A 22,026-nucleotide genomic window follows, 5' to 3' on the forward strand; every position below is an offset into this window, starting at 1 on the left:
CAGACTTTCTGATAGGTCCATCTTATGTATACATGGAAATGGAGGGGATAATGAGAAAAATTTTGGAGCATGTCAATAGCGCCATTCCTCTTTTTCTTCCTTTTTTATATTTTCAATCTTTTCTTTTTTCCTTCTCTTGAGCATGACTTCTCTTCTTCCCCTTTTTCCATTTTTTTTATTTTTTGGCCTTTTTAAAATCTCTTAAGCATGGCTTCTCTTTTGGTCGTGTTCTTCTTTCCCTTTAATATATATGTGTTTGATTCTTTTTCAGCCCTGACAAATATCTTAAGCGTGAAAACCTGCCTTAGCCATGTAGGGTTTGGGATTCAAAAGAAAGTCCCTGTTCTTCCAAACCATTGACCCAATATTTAGAAATGATGCACTTTTCAACTGGTTGGATGCTTAAAGCATTTTAAAATTCATATGCTTGTATATATGTGTTAGGTTAATGTTCTTGCAGACATGGAGCTTTGGGGAATAGGTGTTGACATGGAAGGATGCCTTCAGGCACGTAATGTGTTGGGGAAAAAGCTTAGACATCTTGAGAAGGAAGCTCATAAGCTGGCTGGCATGACATTTTATTATATACGGCAGCAGATATTGCAAATGTGATGTATGGACACTTGAAGCTGCCCATGCCAGAGGGGTATGACAAGGGAAAGCAACATCCAAGTACTGACAAGCATTGCTTGGATATATTAAGGTATTGAGAGAGATTTCTTGTGCTTGTTATAGATCATTACCGATCTTAAAGTGAATTCATATGCTTGTTGGATCATTCAATATTTTATGCTCCCTCGATCTTGTATACTGATCAACACAAAAATGGTATAAAGAGCCTCCATCTTATAGAGATTTTCATCTTGGAAGAACAAAACAGTGAAAGTGGCCCTTTTGCGTAGTGTGGTAATTCCGATAATTGATTTTTTTGAGATGGAGAAACATTATGGGACTACCCAAAAATGGGAAGTAAAATCTATATAGGGTGGAGGCTGTATACTAAGTAACTATTTGAAGTCTCTGCAGCAAAGTTCATGCTTACTTGTGATAGTGTAAGTTAACTTTTCTGATGAGCAGTCTTTCACGTGTCAATGTGTATTTGGAAAATGCTTACATCAGCTATACTAAACAACCACATCATTGTTCATAATGATGTGTATGAATTTTAATTGTCCATGTTTTATTATTATTTAGGATATACATGATTTGAATTCCTAGTGGTCCAGATCTTCCACCCTATGTTATAACCTTTTGGTAAAGTAGGGTATCTTCATAAGGCCACAGTATCTCCAGAATGGCATGGTATCTTGAGAAGGCCACAAGCTTGAAGTCATTAATACAGTAGACTTTTTGGTCAATTGTTTGCCTTAAAATATGCTTGAGTATTACTCTGTTGAAGCGATTTCTAGGAACAGCAGGTATAGCTGCATTTTTCAAGGAAGTCAAATTCATTAGATTTCTGTAAAAACCTTTTTTTCTGGACAATTTCCCTGGAATATGTGCAATTATTTTGGGCATGTATATTGTTTCTCTTCCTTCAATTAAAAATAAGAAAGTTTTTCCTTATGTTGCAAAGTTTGGTTTTGCAAGGATAGTAAAGAAAACTAACAGCAATTATCAGATTGTAAATTATTAGTTGAAGGAAAAGATTTGTAAAACAGTTACGGCTATGCTATGCTGTATAAAAAATGTTACGGAATAAAGCAACAACAGACTCAAAAGTTAGATGTAGCAAAATTGGGGAGGTTGAGACAGTTGAGTGTTAATATCATTGAAAGTGAGTGAGAAGTGAATGTGTCCTATAAAAGATAGATGTGGCAGCAAACAATAAGAGGGAATGCTTTCTAAGATGTTTTCCATGTGCAACGAATAACTTTCAGTACAACCATACTGAGTATTGAGGATAACTTCTATAAGGAGCTAGTGTAAAGCAGCTCCTTTGTGCCCACCAAAAAGAATCTGCCCCATAGGATTATTGCACCAAATCAAATAAGCACCAAAACACTAGATTATATAGGTTTTTTAAAATTTTTTTTTTTTTTTTTTTAAGATTGTGCAGGGGGGCTAGGGTGGCCGCGCCGCCACCCCTAGCCCATTTGGGGGTGGCTGCGCGACCACCTCCGCCCATTTGGGGTGGCTCGCTGGCCACCCCAGATGGGTTGGGGGTGGCGGCGCGGCCACCCCAGCCCCCCTGCACAATCTTAAAAAAAAAAAAAAAAAAAAAAAAAAAAAAAAAAATTGAAAAAAACCTATATAATCTAGTGTTTTGGTGCTTATTTGATTTGGTGCAATAATCGTATATGGCAGATTCCTATTGGTGGGCACAAAGGAGCTGGTTTACACCAGCCTCGTATAGAAGTTATCCTCCTGAGTATTTCATTGAGTGGAAGGCATCCAAAAGTCAAAGAGGAAATTTGAAAAGAGTGCAGGTTGTAGCTGAGAAACGATATGATTGCCTAGGAGACAAAAACTCATATGGTTAGCCCCAAGTCCTTGGGATGAAGACTTTGTTAAGTTAGATTTAGGTCATAGAAGTCCAAGTCCTTTAGTCCTTCCTCATGGTTGGTCCAACAAGCACGGATAATTGTTGAAACTAATATCTTCCCTAAAGATTTTAATTCTTAAATGGATTAGGTTGCAGTGCAGTTGTTGAAGTTGTATTATCTTCTTTTAAGTCTTTCAAACTTTTTGCTGCTTTATATAATGCATTGTTGTGCTTATTGATGTGGGAAAAGGTTATGGCTGATGTAAAGAAAAAAAAAAATTACCAGTGAATATATCATTCAGGTTTGTGTGTTCAGGTGCATGCTCATTATGCCAGTTAATGCCTTTTGCTTTTAAGTTAGCCCACAATGTTTATGGAAGCAATCCCTCGAATCCCTCCCACTTCCCCCCCTCCTTTCCATTTGTATTAAGAGAAATGCTAAAGGCCCAACTTTTTTGCCCAACAAAAGTCCAACTTTTACCTTTTATTTTTTTTCTAAAAAAACCAAAATGAAAAATGGAAAAAATGTCTGAAGCAACCCTATCTATTTTTTGCCTTTATTTTATTTAGTATTTTTTAAAAAATGAAAAATAGTATTTTTCTTCATAATAATGACATTTTCTTAAAAAAAATGACATTATTATGAAAAAAATACCAATTTTCATTTTTAAAAAAATACCAAATAAAAGAAAGACAAAAAATAGATAGGGTTGCTTTAAACATTTTTTTCATTTTTTATTTTATTTTATTTTTTAAAAATAAATAAGGCAAAAGTTGGACTTTTGTTGGGCAAAAAAGTTGGGTCCCTATCATTCCTCTTGTATTAAAAGCGGAAAAGACCCTTCCTCTTCCTAGTTTCCCCCTATGTATTGCTTAGAAAAACAAAAGCAAGTCCATTTGATAGCTGGCTTTAAAGTAATTTTTTTCCTTGTCCGATAATTTTCGCATTCTAAGATGGAGTAGATATAACTGAGAAAGCATACCGGAGCCTTATGATCTACAACATATGGTTTTTTTGGATTCTATAATTACCACTCTGCCTGCAAGTCATAAACCTCTTTATTTCTGTATATTGTTGTGTGCATTGCATTCTGCTTAGTTTTTCCTTGGTCATTCTCATATTTTCCAAGCTATTGCATACTAACTGTATTTGGTTTCATTTCAGGCATGAGCATCCTATTATTCCAGTCATTAAAGAACACCGTAAATTGGCAAAGCTCCTGAACTGCACGTTGGGATCAATTTGTTCACTGGCTAGGCTATCAATGCGGACACAGAAGTACACACTTCATGGTCATTGGCTCCAAACGTCAACTGCAACTGGTCGGCTTTCAATGGAGGACCCTAATCTTCAGGTTTGATTTCTTCTCTTTTCATATTTATCTTTTTTAATGCTAAAGTTGAATTCAAATATTAGTGTAATGAACTATTAGTATTATCTATTATTTTCGTCATCATTATTTTTTGAGTTATGCGCGCAGTGTGTTGAGCATGAGGTTGACTTCAAAATGAACAAGGACAAAAACAGTGGTGATGCTAATGCTGATCATTACAAAATTAATGCTCGTGATTTCTTTGTTCCTACACAGGTATAAGCATTTATGATTGGGTACATACCAAAATGCTCCTCAAATAATTTATTTTTGATAAGTAACTTAAATTAATTTTGGATTGAATAAACCAAAGATTGTTTCTGTAATTGATAACCTGGAAACAAATCCTTCACCAAAGAGCCTGATCATTAGCTTCTTATCCAAAGCCACGAAAATGATGATGCAAGCTGGACAAAAGTGCATCATTATCACCTTCTCTTGCTCGCTCTCTCTCTGTTTTTTTTTTCCTTCCCACTGTGGCTCTCTACCTGGGAGAGTCTAACGACCAAGCTTTTTTGCCAAGGGATAGTGTAGAAAAGCAAGATTTGTGTTTATCATTGAATTTGGAATCTAGTTGATCTTTCCGTTACACAATATATTGATGACCATTGCTTTGTAGGAATTCCCTAAACCAGGATTTCTTTAATTTATCAGAGGCATTTATGTTTTCCTTTAATGATTTCACCCAAAATATGGAAGAGACAGAGGTTGATAGCATTTTTCATTTTTTGTTTTTTTTTCCCTTTTTAGTAACTATAGGATGAAGATTAGTGCCTAAGGTATAAATTCACCAAAGTTCCATCCAGTTTCTCCGTGTATGAGATTGAAACATTTAGCTGAAGTTGCATTTCCAAAAGCAAGCAGCTTAAGTGAGGTTGTAAGAGGGGGAGGGAAGGTAGTGGGAGACTGGGAGCTTAGGTGAGGAAGGGAGGGACATTATAGCATGAAGGATTTGTCTTTTTGGCTTTTCCGATAAGTGCAAAGGTTGTATGCAGAATTTTTATTTTTTATTTTTTTATTTGTTTTTATTATTTATTTATTTAATTTAATTTTTACTGTATTGGAAGTTGCTTTATTGTATACATTATTGTAGCTGAGTTGAAGTTGGAGCTTATAGCATGAAGGATTTTTCCTTTGGGCTTTTCAGATGCATATGTTTTTGTGGTTCACATAAGGGCAACTATTATTTTGGGGATCTTTTTATTTATTTTTATTGTACAGTAAATTGCTCTACTGTATGCATTACAACTTAGATCACTAGCAATAGATACCCTAAAGCCTCATTTTTTTTACTATATATAGGGAAAATCTAAAAAAAAAAAAAAAAACACAGATAACAACATGCAGCAGATACCCCATAGCTTTTCTAAACCATTGGGTAGCACTGTAGCTATCCAATACTTTTTACATTTGCTAAAAAATGGTTCTCTCTCTTCTCATACCTCCCTACACATGCAATCCCTTATTCTCTTTCGTTCAAGCAGATTCCCCCTTCCCCCTTCCCATTTGGTGGAAAAAAAAGATTGCATGAGGTGGAGTCACTGGAGGTGGAGTGGCTGGGGGAGGAGTTACAGGAGGAGGCGAGGCAGGAGGCGGAGAGCTGAGTGGCAATTGAGAGCAGCGGGGAAGATAAGAGATTGGGGTTGGGAGTTGTGCGATCAGGGAGGAGGTAGTTGGGGTTCTGCGATTGCCAGCCTTAGTGCGGCTGCTCGACCATTGCATGGGATGACTGCCAGGTCATGGTGAATTTCTACATAGAGAGAGATAGGGATACAGGAAGAAAGAGTGAGGGAGGAGGTTTTGTGATGGTGTGGGGCAATGGCTACCGCCACTACCATGGGTGGCCTTCGTTGGCTATCTTGGACGGTCGTGTGGCACCTAGTGGTCTGGCTATAAGTGACCCAAAACTCATGTTGGGTTAGAGCATTCCCAATGGAAGAGCTAAATGTTACTTTTATCTAAAATGGCTCTTCAAATGTTTAAAAAACCCCCTACATTGGATTAGCCAAAAGAAAATGTAAAATAGATATTTGATTAGAAGAGCTAAAAAAAAAAAAAACTAAATGTAACAGCACTTTTCAAGGGAGCTATTTTATTTTTCAATGTTTCTCTCACATGTTTTCTCTTTTTCTCAAATCTTTTCCTACTTTTTCTCTGCATGTTCTCTTTTTCCCAAAACTTTTCTTACTTTTAATAATATTTTAATAGAATAGATAGAAATATAGCTAATTGGATGTAGAGACATTTAAAAATGGCTTAGCTAAACTTGATAAAAGTGAGTTTTTAGAAGCTATTTTACATAAAAATATGGCTCTTCTATTGGGAATGCTCTTATTGAATGATTTTTATTTGGTGTTGATTTGGATTTGTTGGAGTCTTTGAATTTGGTTTTTGGACCTTTTGATTTGGTTGTGGGTATCTTTATTTGGAATGGAGTGGTGTTCAGATGAGAAGAATAAGAATATATATATATATATATATACACACACTAAGGAATAATGAAAAAGTATAGAAATAATCTGTGTATGTGAATAGGAAGCAAAATGTAGTTTAGTTTCCTAAATTTAAGAAAAATTAAAGGGAAACTGCTGTTAGAACATCTAGTCATTGGCTTTAGCAGGGGATGTCCTTGGTAGTCTTTCTGATGGCATGCATGGCTTAAGTGGCATTAAATGTCACTTACTACTGTGCCAGAAGGAATATAGCACCCCCACATTCATTGGTTCGGACATGGTTCTTCTAGAAATATGGCTGACAACATTGGGATTGGGATTTGACTCATACGGTGCTTCGGGGGCTTACCGATTCTCCCACGGTCGTGGAGATGACATTATAGGGCCTATTTGGGTCTTAGGTGATCAGGGAGAGGACCACTATTGCATGTAGGGTTTGTCCTTTAGAATTTTCGGACACATTTGATTTTGCAGGTTTTAGAAATGAAACAGTTATTTATGGGGAATTTTTTGTTTCTATTTATTTACTTTTACTATATTGGAAGTTGATCTATAGTATACATTATTTTCTCTATTTGTTTTCAGGTTGGAGAAAAGAGTTTTTTTTTTGGGTGGAGGGGATTTCTAACTGCTAAAGTCAATGTTATATTCTGGTTGAGTCAATTCCTAATTTTATTGCAAGACAACTGGTTATTGTTAGCAGCAGATTATTCTCAAATAGAGCTGAGGCTGATGGCACATTTTTCTAAAGACTCCTCATTAATTAAACTTCTCAGTACGCGTCATGGTGATGTTTTTACTATGATAGCTGCAAGATGGACTGGGAAACCAGATGATTGTGTTGACTCGAATGAATGAGACCAGACCAAGAGGCTAGTGTATGGCATTCTTTATGGAATGGGTGCAAACACCCTTGCAGAACAACTACGTTGCAGCTCGGATGAAGCCGCAGAAAAAATCCGAAGCTTCAAAAGCTCTTTTCCCGGTGTTGCTTCTTGGCTGCATGAAGCCATTGCATCTTGCCGTCAGAAAGGGTGAGGATATTTTATAGTTATCTTCTTGCACATTGTCATTTACCACTCTCTCAAAAATGGATAGATGTCATGTAAGCAATGTAGTGTGAGAATTTAGAAGTCTCTTTTTTTGTTTTTCACTTAGGGACTATCCAATCTCTTATTCTCTTGAGATCTTTTCGTTCACTACTCTTTTCCTTCTTTTAAATCAATGATTTTGAAAGGATCAAAAGGATCGATACCTTATTTTAATCTCTTATTTATCAAACAATAACAAATGTTCTTTTGTTTATCATTTACCTTGTAGCTGACATAACTGTTTTCTCTAATGGTGCACTTTTTTCAAAATTATCTTTCTTTTTGCATTATAGAAGCTGTTACTCATCTTTGTCCACTTGTGATCTAGATATGTAGAAACCCCCAAGGGAAGAAAGCGTTTTTTGTCAAAAATTAAATTTGGGAACTGTAAGGAAAGATCAAAAGCCCAGAGACAAGCTGTGAATTCTATTTGTCAGGTAAAACTCTTTTCCTTTGTGATGAGGGTGGGGTATGGTTGTTCAAATGTAGCATAGAGTTCCAATGTTAACGTATTGATATTTGCTCTTTTATAGGGATCTGCTGCTGACATTATTAAGATTGCAATGATAAATATTTACTCTGATTGTCGAAGGAGTTGATAGGCCAGATTGTAGTTCACTTGTAACAAAATTTCAAATGCTCAAAGGCCGCTGCCGAATCATATTGCAGGTCACTTGGGAAAACTGCTTATTTTTTCGTTCTCCAAATTTTTTTATTCTTTCATCCTTTCAAGCTCAAATGCCATAATTTATGAATACTTAAATAAAAAATAAATATGGAAGTTTATCCTTTCAGCTTTGTTAATATAGTGGGCTTTTTCTCTTATGGTGCAATATGTGTTTCGTGAAAATTGATAGATGCTCTGTGATTGTTATCCAGGTACATGATGAATTAGTAGTGGAAGTTGATCCTTCCTTGATAAAGGTAGCTGCATTATTGTTGCAAATGAGCATGGAAAATGCAGCCTTGCTTCTTGGTATATGTTTAGTATTTATAGTTCACATTCTTTATATTCTGAGAATTTGCACTTTCTGTATTTTATCTCATTATTTGTTTTTCAGTTCCTTTGCATGTCAAACTGAAAGTGGGAAAAACGTGGGGTTCTTTGGAACCTTTCCAAGCTATTGGGCCTGAATCGTAAATTAGAGGGGAATTGTTTTATTCTAGGCAAAGGAAAAAAAGAAGTGTTCCATGATACTGAACAGTGATGATAGATGGAAGTTTAAAGCAGTGTATGTAAGTCTTGATTACTGAGTTAAATGCTGAACTGTACGTCTTAAAATTATGTAGCGACGCGTTATGCCCTCAGATGTTCTGATGTCAAATTGAACTTTTTCAGGGAAGCAGTCTTTATCTGTTCAGGTTATGCAATGCATTCCATGGGGAAGGGGAGTTAGGATTGCATCAATTGAGTTAACAATTTTGCAATTATTATTGCCTTTGGTCGAAGATTTGCTTTGAAAGAAGAAATTTGAGAGGCTTGAGCGTCACTTGTCCCTAGTAGAAAGGCTAATGAGCCCATTCTCTCATTAGATACTGCATCAGTTAGTACATTTCTGTTGAAAAATGGAGTCAAATGAGTAAACTATGGTAGTATCTTCTAGAAGACGTCAAAGGAATAGTAAAAGTTGTTGCACCAACCAAGTCGTCGAATGAATAGTACATGGTTGTTGCACCAACCATTCCCACCAACCATTCTCACCAACCATTCTCACCAACCCTTCTATACATATATAAGGAGCATCAAGCTTCATTGTTTCATAGTGCTAAGACAAGAAAAGTATAGAGAGAGAAAAAGAAAGAAAGGTTGAGAGAAAAAGGTATAGAGAGATAAGTCTAGTGTTAGGCATATAAGAGTTGCAGATCACAACATAGAAGAGTTGTGTGCAATCTCTCTCTGAAATATCTCTTGTAAAGTCTCCCCGTTATTTTCTCCCAAAGTAGTGAAATCTCTGCAACTCGGTGGATGTAGGCAGTATTGGCCGAACCACGTATAAATTTCTTGTCTTGTGTATGTTTGTGCATGTTTATAGTACTAATCAAAAGTACACGTGTATGTTCTGTCGAGGAAAGATTGGATTTTAAGTGAGACCGGTGTGACTCCTCCAATTTTACCTGGGAACATACCGAGCTGTATCTTTGGTAAAATATTATTTACCGTACTTGTGTATTGTTGTTTTTCTTGACCGATTGGATCCCTAGATCCTGAAGAGGAATTAGTGGCGTCTAATTTCCTAACAATTGGTATCAGAGCTCGGTTCGTGTTCCGTTCGAGTGGGAGCAATAGCGTCAAGTTTATACAACAAGAAGGATGTCTCAAGAAACCCCCGAAACCACTCATGAAGTTGCTTCTTCAAGTGACAGTTCAAAGAAGTGGAGTCCAAATTATGGATCAGGCGGATCTATGAAAGTTGAAATAAAGCCATTTGATGAGAAGATCAATTTTGGCTTATGGCAAAGGCGGATGCGTGGCATTCTTATTCAACAAAGGCTGCTAGTTGCCTTAGAAGAAAGACCGGAGAGCATGACTGACCTCAAGTGGTCAGATATCGATCAACGGGCAATCTCTACCATTGAGATGTATATCACAGATGATGTGTTAAATCATGTGATATCAGCAATCTCTACCAAAGATATGTGGGACAAGCTAGAAGCCATATATCTGGGGAAATCCTTGTCAAATAAACTCTTCCTCAAGAAGAAACTCTTCAAGCTGGAGATGAAGGAAGGCGAGGACGTGATGAAGCATATCAACATCTTCAACGCTTTGATCAACGACTTGAACCGGATAGATGTTCAATTCAGTAAAGAAGATCGAGCCTTGTTATTGCTTGCATCATTTCCAGATTCTTATGAGCATTTTGTCACCACGCTCATGTTTGGAAAGACAACTCTCAAGTTCAATGAGATTGTGCAAGACATCATCTCTCATGCGACCATGAATAAGGCAGATGATAAGTCCACTTCCGTATCTGCTTTGAATGTGGAAAGTAGAGGCAGAAGATCAAACAGTGGCAACGGGCATGGAAGGTCGAGATCAAGGGCCGGCAGGTCAAAATCAAGGTATCCAAGAAATTCCAACAGCCAGAGCAGCTCAAAAACTATTGAGTGTTGGAATTGTGGCAAGACGGGTCACTACAAAAATCAATGTAAAGCTCCGAAAAAGGAGGCAACAAACGACACTGCAAACGTGGTGGCAGATGAAGCGCAAGAGGCCCTGATCCTCTCGGTTGATAGTCCCTTTGATTCTTGGGTGTTAGACTCAGGGGCTTCCTTTCATACAACAACGATACACGAAATCTTGGGAAACTATGTTAGTGGAGATTTCGGAAAAGTGTATCTAGCTGATGGTACGGCGCTGGATGTTGTGGGCATGGGAAATGTTCAGATTAGAATACATGCAGATTCAGTATGGAAGTTGGAGAAAGTCAGGCATGTTCCAGAGCTGAAGAAGAATCTGATCTCTGTGGGACAGCTTGATGATGAAGGGCATGGCATTCACTTCCACGGAGGTAAGTGGAAGGTCACATTTGGGGCTATGATGATAGCTCAAGGTGAAAAGACTGGTACCCTCTATATGACCACAGATATGAGGGATACTATTGCTATTGCGAATGCAAGTGCTGAAGCAGATCTGTGGCACCAAAGGCTAGGGCACATGAGTGAAAAAGGGCTCAAAGTTTTGCACTCATTGGGGAAGCTACCAATGTTAAAGTCTATTAATATCGACTTTTGTGAAAATTGCATTTTTGGCAAACAGAAACGGGTGAGTTTCAAAACGGGTGGCAGAACCCTCAGAAATGAGAAGCTGGAGCTAGTTCACACAGATGTCTGGGGGCCAGCTGCAGTCTCGTCCATTGGCGAAAAGTCATACTTTGTGACTTTCATTGATGACCATTCCAGGAAGGTATGGGTTTATTTCTTGAGACAGAAATCTGAGGTGTATGAAGTATTCAAGAAATGGAAGGCCATGGTGGAGAACGAGATAGGCTTGAAGATCAAGAAGCTAAGATCTGACAACGGTGGAGAGTACGAGGACACCGGGTTCAAAACATTTTGTTTTGAGAACGGGATCCGTTTGGAACGGACTGTTCCAAGAACCCCACAGCAAAACGGGGTGGCAGAACAGATGAACCGAACATTGACAGAAAGAGCAAGAAGTATGCGCATTCAGTCAGGCCTACCCAAGCAGTTTTGGGCTGAAGCAATCAACACAGCAACCTACCTCATTAATCAAGAACCATCAGTGCCGTTGGAGCAACGCATACCGGAGGAGGTATGGAGCGGAAAGAAGGTAAATCTTTCATGGTTAAAAGTTTTTGGTTGCATTGCTTATGCGCACATTAGTGACCATGTGAGGGGAAAGCTAGACCCTAAGTCACTAAAGTGCATCTTCATTGGATATGGAGGAGATGAGTTTGGTTATCGACTCTGGGATGATCAACATAAGAAAATCATTCGAAGTAGAGATGTGGTTTTCAATGAGAAGGTGATGTACAAGGAGAGAGGTACTGTACAACCTACTAGTCCAGTACAAGATGATCATATGTATGTTGAGTTGGATGATCTTTCAAAAAGTAATCCAGTGCAGCAAGTTGGTGAGGATCCTCAACTTGAAGAGCCTGAAGAACCTGCAGAACAACAAGCACCACAAGATCCAACTCCTACGCCTGCACCTAGAAGGTCAGCTCGTCCACATGTACCAAACAGGAAGTACATGAACTTTTTGTTATTAACAGATGGTGGAGAACCTGAATGCTATGATGAAGCATGTCAGGTAGAGGACTCGAGCAAGTGGGAGCTTGCAATGAAGGATGAGATGAAGTCTCTCATCTATAACAAGACATGGGAGCTAGCTAAGTTACCCATGGGAAAGAAGACTCTACACAACAAATGGGCATATAGAGTCAAAGAGGAACATGATGGTTCCAAGAGACACAAGGCAAGATTGGTGGTCAAAGGCTTTCAGCAGAAAGAAGGAATTGACTACACCGACATTTTCTCACCGGTTGTGAAACTGAATACCATTCGTTCAGTTCTCAGCATTGTTGCAGCAGAGGGGTTGCACCTAGAGCAGTTAGATGTGAAGACTGCTTTCCTCCATGGAGACCTAAAGGAGGAGATTTACATGTAACAACCGGAGGGTTTTCCAGTCAAAGGGAAAGAGAAACTTGTGTGCAAATTGTCTAAAAGCTTGTACAGCCTGAAGCAAGCCCCAAGACAATGGTACAAAAAGTTTGATGGGTTTATGCAGAGGCATGGCTACAACAAATGCAACGCTGACCATTGTTGTTACTTTAAGAGGTTTGAATCCAGTTACATTATTTTGTTACTATATGTCGATGACATGTTAGTAACAAGTTCGGATATGGATGAAATCCAGAAGTTGAAGAAGCAACTATCAAATGAGTTCGACATGAAGGATTTGGGCGCAGCGAAGCAAATTCTTGGGATGAGAATAAATATGGACAAGCAAATGGGTACTTTGCAGTTGTCTCAAGAGGAGTACATTTGCCGTATTCTGAAAAGGTTCAGCATGAGTAATGCTAAGCCAGTTAGCACACCCTTGGCTAGTCACTTTCGGCTATCCAAGGATCAGTCCCCCAAGACAGAAGAAGAGAAGGAATTCATGGCTAAGGTTCCATATGCCTCAGCCATTGGAAGTTTGATGTATGCCATGGTTTGCACGAGACCAGATATAGCTCATGCAGTGGGAGCTGTGAGCAGATTCATGTCAAAACCTGGGAAGCAACACTGGGTGGCAGTGAAGTGGATACTAAGGTATCTACGAGGTACAACTAATAGAAGCCTATGTTTCAGAAATGACGAGCTAAAACTACAAGGGTTTGTAGATGCAGACTTTGCTGGAGAGGTAGATCATAGGAGAAGCACTACCGGATATGTTTTCACAGTAGGTACTACTGCAGTGAGTTGGATTTCCCAGATACAGAAGGTTATTGCTTTATCCACTACAGAGGCAGAGTACGTGGCTGTAACTGAGGCAAGCAAAGAGATGATTTGGTTACAGGGATTGTTGGCAGAAATGGGTTTCAGACAAGATAAGAATGTTTTGTACAGTGATAGCCAGAGTGCGATACACTTAGCAAAGAATTCAGCATTTCATTCAAGAACCAAGCACATTGGACTTCGGTATCATTTCGTCAGATCACTTCTAGAAGATGAGGTGTTGATACTTGAGAAGATCCAAGGCAGCAAGAATCCAGCTGACATGTTAACCAAAACAGTTACTATAGAGAAACTGAAGTTGTGCTCAACTTCAGTTGGTCTTCAAGCTTGAGGACAAGTGGACGAGTTGCAGAAGAGGGAATTGCGGAGATTGTTGAGATTCAAACTCATTAGACTCCAAGTGGGAGATTTTTGAAAAATGGAGTCAAATGAGTAAACTATGGTAGTATCTTCTAGAAGACGTCAAAGGAATAGTAAAAGTTGTTGCACCAACCAAGTCGTCGAATGAATAGTACATGGTTGTTGCACCAACCATTCCCACCAACCATTCTCACCAACCATTCTCACCAACCATTCTCACCAACCCTTCTATACATATATAAGGAGCATCAAGCTTCATTGTTTCATAGTGCTAAGACAAGAAAAGTATAGAGAGAGAAAAAGAAAGAAAGGTTGAGAGAAAAAGGTATAGAGAGATAAGTCTAGTGTTAGGCATATAAGAGTTGCAGATCACAACATAGAAGAGTTGTGTGCAATCTCTCTCTGAAATATCTCTTGTAAAGTCTCCCCGTTATTTTCTCCCAAAGTAGTGAAATTTCTGCAACTCGGTGGATGTAGGCAGTATTGGCCGAACCACATATAAATTTCTTGTCTTGTGTATGTTTGTGCGTATTTATAGTACTAATCAAAAGTACACGTGTATGTTCTGTCGAGGAAAGATTGGATTTTAAGTGAGACCGGTGTGACTCCTCCAATCTTACCTGGGAACATACCGAGCTGTATCTTTGGTAAAATATTATTTACTGTACTTGTGTATTGTTGTTTTTCTTGACCGATTGGATCCTTAGATCCTAAAGAGGAATTAGTGGCGTCTAATTTCCTAACAATTTCTACAATGGCATCCATAAATTACCTTTATTTGCTATGGAAATCTGCATCTAGAAATACTGCAGAGGCAAAATGGGTGTCGGGGAGTTAAGGGACCCCATTCCAACTCAAATGAGGGCTAGGCAAAGCATTAAAGATAATTTGAATCCCTTTTACCTGTGGGAAGGCAGAGGTTGATTCCTTGGATGGCAACAAAAGATCATTTGCTTACTGGGGAGATTTGGGATATATATCTACTTATATGTCTTTTATTCTCTGTTCATAATCACGTGGAGTTCTTAAGGCATCTTCTCTTTCTCTTGGATTGCTCATATTCTGTAAATATTTGGTGCCAAATCCTCTGCATAAAATGGCTGGTGAGAATTGAGAAGGATTGTTGGCAGTTGGATTCAGCTGTGAGACACATATTAGAGGTAATCTGCCCTCATTATTCACAGGAGTTTTTGATTTTCCTGGCAATAGAGAGGCTTGTAAGCATCGGCAAAAAGTTTTGTATTGTTTCTGTTGAATGAGTTATTTTCAGAATGGCTGTATCTTCTTTTATTCTCTGTTTTGCTAACAAAACTTCTAATGTCTCTGGGTGCAAACATTTGCTGTTCCTCTAAACGAGCTTTAAAGATGTATTCTTTGGGTAAAAACTGCTAAGCTTACAAAATATTTTAGAAGAAAAATTATTCCAAGTGATGGGGCACGACATAATTGAGAAGGAGATGAATTCAAATTTTAAGAAACTCAATAATGTTATGCCACGTCACTTTATAAGACTTTTTATTTTTTATTTATTTTTTGTAAAATATTTTGTAAGCTTAGCATTTCTCTTTTGTAATAACTTTAGTGTCGTAAATTGGTGAATAGTTTATACTACATTACTACATTTATCATTTTTTTTTTTTTTTTTGGAGTTTTCAAAGATTGATTACTTAAAAGAATTGAAAAGTTAAAATGGAATTGTCAGGTTAAATTACTTTTTATTATTATTATTATTATTATTATTTTATTTTTATGTAATTTGATGGTGTACAAGTATACATTTAACTTTCAAGGAGTGCTATACAAACTCTCCAGTGTTCATGTTCATTCACTAACATGATAGTGAAAATTACCATTGCATAAAATAATAAACGAAAGTAGACTTAGCAGTCAATGGTGATTTTTACTGCCATATCAAAGTGTTAGCACTTAGGCGCATGCATAACATATCTCTTAACTTGCTTTTATTTTAAGATCCAAAATGAGCCACATGTCATACTTGTTTATTTTATTGATTCCTTAACTCATTCACTCACTTGTATCCTCTCTCTCTCTCGCCACACGTAACCCTCCCAACCACCATGGCCGCCATTGTCGAGTTGATATTTCATGTTGAAATATTTGTCCCAACTAAGATCGTGTAAGTAGTCTCTAACGTTGAAATTGTCTTTTCGCACCCTCTTTTCCTCCCATAAAGTTTTTTCTCCCAAAAGTTTATTCTTTCTTCTCTTTTCTCCAAGGTCCATAGGCCTTCCATTTAGAAGATGATTCACAATGTGTTCTATATGTTCGTTTTTGAGATTGAGGGGCACGATGGAATCACCGAGTTGTTGAAGATATTAAGGTGTAATTATTATTATTATTTTTTCTGTCCTAAGCAAATACAAGGGAAATAGGGGAGGAGGGAAACATCAAAGAAAAAACTGAAAAAAAAAAAAAAAAGAAAAAAAAAACTAGGACCCAAAAAAGACCGAAAATCAGCTAGGACAACGCAATAAAAACTTAAGAACTAGGGTAAAGTTTATTTAACCTCTTCAAACCACCACTCCAATGACAATCTACCTCTAAACTATAAATTACGACAATTTATTCCCCAAATTACCAAAATAATGACAATGTAACCCCCAATGCTAGCAAAATGACGAAATTACCCCTACATAATTTTCAATAAGACCAAAATACTCTTAAAAATTTGAAAAAAAAAAAAAAAAATTTAGTATTTTTGTTTTTATTTTAGTAAAGGTAATTTCGTCATTTTGTTAAAATTAGGAGTAGATTGTCATTGCTTTTGTAGTTTGGGGGTAAATTGTCAAAATTGATAGTTTATGAGGTAAATTGTCATTGTGAATCTGTGATAGTAGTTTGAGGAAGGTAAGTGGACTTTACCCTAAGAACTATTAGGAATGGGCCAAATGAATGACTCAGCCCAAAGAATTCTTGGCTCGCCAGTCAAGGGTAAGGTCGCTTGAAAGGTTGAAATGGCGATTTGTATGGGTAATCTCATAAAAACACCTACTACAGTAATAAGCAAACTTTAAAACAACAGTAGGGAAGAGAACACTAGTAGTAGATGAATTGAAGCCGTTGAAGTAGAGCACCACCGAGAAAGAAACCTGATAATGTAGGTGCACAGGACACCACATCTAAATCTGCAACTGAATCTGGAGGTATCCATATACAATAGAGGGGTACAAACTATGGAGATCTAGGCGTGCGGGTGCAAGGGAGCCAAAGATCTAAGTATCTCAAACCAGAATATATGAAATATTTGGGGGCCGAAATGGCTCTGCTCAATATGTTTAAGGAAATATTTGGGGGCCGAAATGGCTCTGCTCAATATGTTTAAGGAAATTATTTATTTAATATTGTTAGGTGATTTACATCCAATGACAGAAAAGTCATTTCACCTATTAATCTATTCTTGATCCAAATCAACTCCTTCTAACGAGATAGGCCAAAAATATCACTGAGGACTTGGCAAAAAAAAAAAAAAAAAAAAAAAATTCTATTTGTAACTTTTTTTTATTTTTTTTGACATGTCCGCACAAGAGGGGGGAGGGGGATTCGAACTTGTGACCTCCATTTTATTAAGTGTGGTCCCAGCCGATTGAGCTACCTCTTGGAAACGTAACTTTTAATTGTTAAGTTGTTGAAGTGGCACCTTCCATGAAAGTACCCAGTCTGTTTATAAGAGTTATTTAGCAAATTTTATAGTGTTTGTAAAATGAAAATTTAAATGAGGTGCCAAATTATAGGTGGCAGAACTCAATTGGAGGTGAGCGGCTCCCAATGCAGCATGGCATGTGTGGTGCAAAGGCCTCCTTAGGTTCTAAGCCGCCGCAGTTTTTTTACAAGACACATTACATTCTACCGTCTGCTATTTTTTTAGGAAAATGTTAGGTTTTTTTTTGAGTGATACGTGGGTATTATTTTTTGAAAATCTAGTGATAGAGCAGTAAGAGCCAAGTTTTTTATTTTTTTATTTTTAATTATTTAGAAAATAATATCCATCTAGAATCAGAGAATATTAGGAGAATGAGAGCGTCTTCTATGTGGTCGTGGCACAAAATGGGGCTTTTGTGCCCACTACTCAGAGTGAGACACCTCATCAATTCAAGAAAAATGCATGATAGCAAAACATACGTTTAATCCTTTCACGCACTTATTGAGCCACCGCCAGCCTTTGTTTGCCCCGCCGCCGGATCTCTTTCCCTCTCTCTCTCTCTCTCCGCCGGGGGTGGCTTGCACAGCCACCCTTAGGCCATTTGGGGTGGCACAGGCCACCCTTGATTGACTGGGGTGGCCGCGCAAGTCACCCCAAGGCCATCTGGGGTGGCGCGCAGCAACCCCTTAGCCCGGAAGGCCATTGGGGGTGGCTCGCGGGCCACCTCCATTGGCTGGGGATGGCGGCGAACCGCCCCCACCTCCCTCTGCCACCCTCTACATTTATTTTTTAAAAAAATTTAATAAAACCTGATATATTTAGGTGTGGTTGTGTGTTTTTTCTTAGAGTGTTCCAGTTGATACGGCAACCACTGAATGGTGAGCAGAAAACAGGGGTTTTGTGTATTGACCACATTGAAGTTATTCTCCTAGGAGAATACTAACATTCCCTATTTTTATAATGACTTTCAACTTCATTTTCCTCATATCTCTACAGTGTCATTAATTAATAATGAGAAATCCTACACTTTCTTTAACGCGACACTAAAATTTATCATTAAATTAAAAATTTAACAATTTTTAATGTCACGTCAAATTGTATTCATTTAAGTGTGAGTGTGAGTGTGTATGTAGCATTTCTCTTAATTGGAAATGGAACTGTGTAGCAAAATGCGGTGTATCCTATGAATGATAAATCAGTCTCCCAAATCACCCAGGATGTTGCTTAGTTGAACAAATGATCCAAACATTATATGATATACAACCAGCAATCATTCGACAGTAGAACTGCAACTACAAATGAAACTTTTAGGGAGAGTACAAAGTGCAATAGAGATTTCTATTTATTTATTTTTTATTTTTAACTTTTTATTTTTTGCTCACAGTGAAGAGAGAAAAAGATGAAGACAATGAGATTTTGAAGGACTAAAGAAATATATGGATGTTGGAGTTTGTTTGCTGTACAGAAGTTGATCGCGAGGGATATATATGTTAAATTTAAGGGACCATATTTGTTGTACCATTAATGACATGGAGTTGATTGTATCAACCAACCACATTGTAATTTAGTGGTCGTTATCACTTCACATCACAATTTTTTTAAAAAAAAATAGTAGATTTTTAAATTGGGCTATTTTGCTTTTTTATGCATAAAAATATTTGAAAAATACTACCTATTAAAATTGTGGTATGCTCTCGTTGAAAATTGAGTATATTTTCCTCACATCCTTACTCTCTATATTGTAAAAAAGGTTTAAGCAAAAAATTGTCTTTTTATTTTAAGATGTTGCATTTTCAATAGGTAGCATTTTAAGTATTTCGACACCTAAAAAGAATTTAAAGAAATTGTAGGGAATCTTAATCCCAAACTATCAATCCATTGTTAATGTCCCCCATACTATTAATTGTGTCAATATTCCCCCTAAATTACCAACAAATGTCAATGTCCCGCTTAAGACCAGCCAAAACACAAAAATGCCCTATAAAAATTTCAAATTGACAAAATAAACTTTTATTATTTTTAAAACTATCCTTATAAATTGTTTTTTTTTTTCCCCTTTCTTATAATTTTTTTGAGTAGTGATAGAAGTTACGCTGGCGTGCGTAAATAGTAACGCATGCCAGTGATGTGGCACATGCCACATCTTCCAATTTTTTATTATTTTTTTTTTTATATTTTTTATATTTTTATTTTTTATAAAAAAAAAAAATTGAAAAAACCTGCGTTCAAAACTCAAAACTCAAAACCCATCCTCATTTTCATTTCCCTCCAGTTTCTTCCACACCAAAACCTATCCCCGATACCCAATTTCCTCCCAAACCCATTTTCTCCCCCACCGGCGTTGTGATCTCCTCTCTCAACTGTGTGTCTCCCCACCTGCACCGCCCCCAACAAATCCGTCCATCTTTCTTCCAAGGTCCTCATTTTTCCCCTCAAACTTCTTCCCCCAAAATTCTCCCTACTCGAGAACTTGCTCCACAACCGCCTGACGTTCGCTACTCGTTGCTGCCCAAGACCCATCTCGACGCAGCCGCTCATTGCCACCCACGCCGCCGTTCATTGAAGCCAACTCTTGGAGGCAAAAAGAACCCTCATCTGACACCGAAAGTGGAGAGGAAGCGTTTTTCTTTGTACTCTGCCCTCTTCTCTCTGGAATCCCTCTCTCTTTTCTTCCTCCTCTGAAAGGTTTCAGCTCTCTCTTTCTCTCTTGCTTAGGGTTTATGCACAGAAAAGCAAAGCTTTAACTCTTTCTCTCTCTCTCTCTCTCTCTCTCTCTCTCTCTCAGACACACAAATCCACAAGTCGAAAGACAAAGAAATAGGTTTTATTTCTTTATTTTCATGTATTTTTCTGGGTGAATAGCCGAATGGGAATGCGATTTGGAGTTGATTTTTGTTGTTCTTTGTGGATTTTGGGTGTGAGTGGCCGACTATGTGCTTGGTTTGAGAAGTTTTGTTGTGATCTTTTGGAGGAGCCCAATGGGTTTTTGTTTGATAAAGTTTGAGTAGCTTTTGTTGTTTAATTTTGGTTATAGAGGGCCAAATGGAGTGAATATGTTTTTGAAAATTCTTTTGGTTGATTTTGTTTGGGATGCTCTAGGTAAGCACCGAATGGGAGGGAGGAACAATTTGGATTCTTTCTCTAACATTGGCCGAATGGATGTTGGTTGTTGCAATTCTTGAGTACTACTAGTGAAATGTGGTATATAAAGGTGAGCCCTTGGACTGACAATTAATTGCATTTCTCCAGATTTTTAGTGTGGTATTAATGCCTTCTATTTTGCAGTGTAGTCCCTTTTTTTTTTGGCATCGTCAATGCTGTTTTTTCCATTTCAGGGTTTATGTTCATATTTAGATAATCATGTGTTGCAACCAGCTTTTCCATTACATCACTATCACTTTTTTTTTCCCCTTCTTTATGGGATTTCTTTGTATATTTCCTGTATACTTGGGGTTTTCCTTGTATTAATAAAACTTTTGTATTACCTATCAAAAAACATATTAAAAGCCCGGTTTGTTGTCTTCAGATTACATGATTTCGTATTACTCTACAGTAAAATTGTTTCTCGACTCTCATCCTTTGGCTCGTCTCATTTCTTCTCCTGAGGACCAAAATGTTGCCCCAAGAATTGAATGATAGGTCATGTCTACAATTTGGTTTAGCATATTTTGTCTATTTGATGTGTTGTTCATGGGTCCTTGGCATATACATACATTCATAGTAAAAATGATCATAATTTATGTCAAATTTATATGATTTTTGTCGTGGGTCCTTTACAAATTCATGCAATTTCTGTCATTTACTGCACTTGACACTTGTGATTAATTTGTATTTCAAATGGCTCTCATTTCTATCTTTAAACCACACTTGTGATTTATCATTTCTATCATGTTGTAAAATTTTCTTGTGTCCAGGCATTTGTGGAATTCTCTACTTGCAACATATTCTTACTTTTCATCCATTACTGTCTGGATGGAGGATTTAGAATTAATTTTAACAGAGTTTTCAAATAAAATTACACTGTAGAAATCAAACATGTAAGGTGCTCAAACAGTATGATGTCCACAAAGATATAGAAGTTCAAAGAATGCAACAACGTGGATGGAAGAGAGTTTGTAAGCGGTGATCTTTACCTTGCTCTTTTGTTGTAATAAATTAGTCTTGGGTTACTTACCAAAGAGAGAAAGAGTAAATGGTTTTGTAAAGGGTGAATATAGAAGTTCAAAGCAATGTGGAATCAATTCAAGGAAATTAGTTATTAGCTAAGTCGTTGAGGAAGATTCAAGTTCTCACTAATTTAGTCTTTTTCAATTTCTTATTCTATTATATTTTGTAAGGTGGGAGGTCATATGAAAAAAGTGTATGTTCATTTAGTACCCGGAGAATATTTTGTATATTTAATCACAATGTTCTAACAATGTATATTTTGTTAGAACTTATACTCTACTAGTCTGAATATGCAGAATTGGTTGGAGTTGCTCCTGAGAAAATGGTGCTTATTGTACTGTATAGGGAGGCACATAGGGTTGACTCTTATTGTATATACTTATTCCAAGATGAATGCATTTTATGTAGTTATGAATTTAGGCCTACAAATGAGCCGAGCCGAGTTTTGGCAAACTCGGACCGGCTCGTA

General features: G+C 37.4%; 1 pseudogene across 1 annotated transcript in view; it reads left to right on the forward strand.

Annotated features, from left to right (window-relative positions):
- The window catches only part of LOC132190868 (helicase and polymerase-containing protein TEBICHI-like), a 32,282-nt pseudogene extending 23,328 nt beyond the window's left edge, over nt 1-8,954 (forward strand). The window contains exons 19-28 of the transcript XR_015909171.1: nt 445-703; nt 3,651-3,840; nt 3,967-4,074; nt 6,745; nt 6,994-7,345; nt 7,731-7,839; nt 7,936-8,071; nt 8,282-8,378; nt 8,464-8,638; nt 8,742-8,954. The product of XR_015909171.1 is annotated as a helicase and polymerase-containing protein TEBICHI-like (transcript). The remainder of the gene's footprint in view (nt 1-444; nt 704-3,650; nt 3,841-3,966; nt 4,075-6,744; nt 6,746-6,993; nt 7,346-7,730; nt 7,840-7,935; nt 8,072-8,281; nt 8,379-8,463; nt 8,639-8,741) is intronic.
- Nucleotides 8,955-22,026: the final 13,072 nt, after the last annotated feature.

The sequence above is a fragment of the Corylus avellana genome, chromosome 9, assembly GCF_965113065.1.
Source record: "Corylus avellana chromosome 9, dhCorAvel1.hap1.2, whole genome shotgun sequence".
NCBI classification, from domain to species: Eukaryota; Viridiplantae; Streptophyta; class Magnoliopsida; order Fagales; family Betulaceae; genus Corylus; species Corylus avellana.